The following is a 639-nucleotide window of genomic DNA, read 5'->3' as shown; positions in this document are numbered from 1 at the left end:
TATATATATATACTTTGCTGGTTTTTTGTGTTTCTCTAGAGAACCCAATCTAACACAGAAGGTGACCTAAGGGAAAATGTACAGAGGCATGAGCATGGAAGTGCAAGGGATGTAACGTTTGAACTGAGTCTTAACTGAAGCAGTCCAAGAGGGGAGAGTATATGTAAAAGTCAATATGTAGGAGACAAATGATTCCAGGCTACCTAAGCTCCTGATAGGGGAGTAGATCATTGGTCCATTTATGAGGATTTTTGTTTTATTTATATTGAGGTGTAATCCGTACTGCAAACTGTATTCTTCAATCTTCATTAGTAAATGCTTCAAGTCATCCTCACTTTCAGCAAGCAAAGTTGTGTCATCGACATATCTCAGGTTGTTAATTAGCCTTCCTTCAATCTTGATGCCACATTCTTCTTCATAGAGTCCAGCCTCTCGGACTATTTGCTCAGCATACAGATTGAATAAGTATGGTGAAAGGAGACAACCCTGACACACTCCCTTCCTGATTTTAAACCATGCAGTGTCCCCTTGGTCTGTTCGAACAGCCTCTTGGTCTATGTACAGGTTCCTCATGAGTACAATCAAATGTTGTGGAATTCCCATTCTCCTCAATGTTATCCATAATTTGTTATGATCCAT

Source organism: Orycteropus afer, unplaced genomic scaffold (assembly GCF_000298275.1).
Source record: "Orycteropus afer afer isolate SDZICR_OR568_19922 unplaced genomic scaffold, OryAfe1.0 scaffold00108, whole genome shotgun sequence".
Classification (NCBI taxonomy): domain Eukaryota; kingdom Metazoa; phylum Chordata; class Mammalia; order Tubulidentata; family Orycteropodidae; genus Orycteropus; species Orycteropus afer.
The sequence above is the reverse complement of the archived record's forward strand: the minus strand, read 5'-3'. Positions refer to the sequence as shown.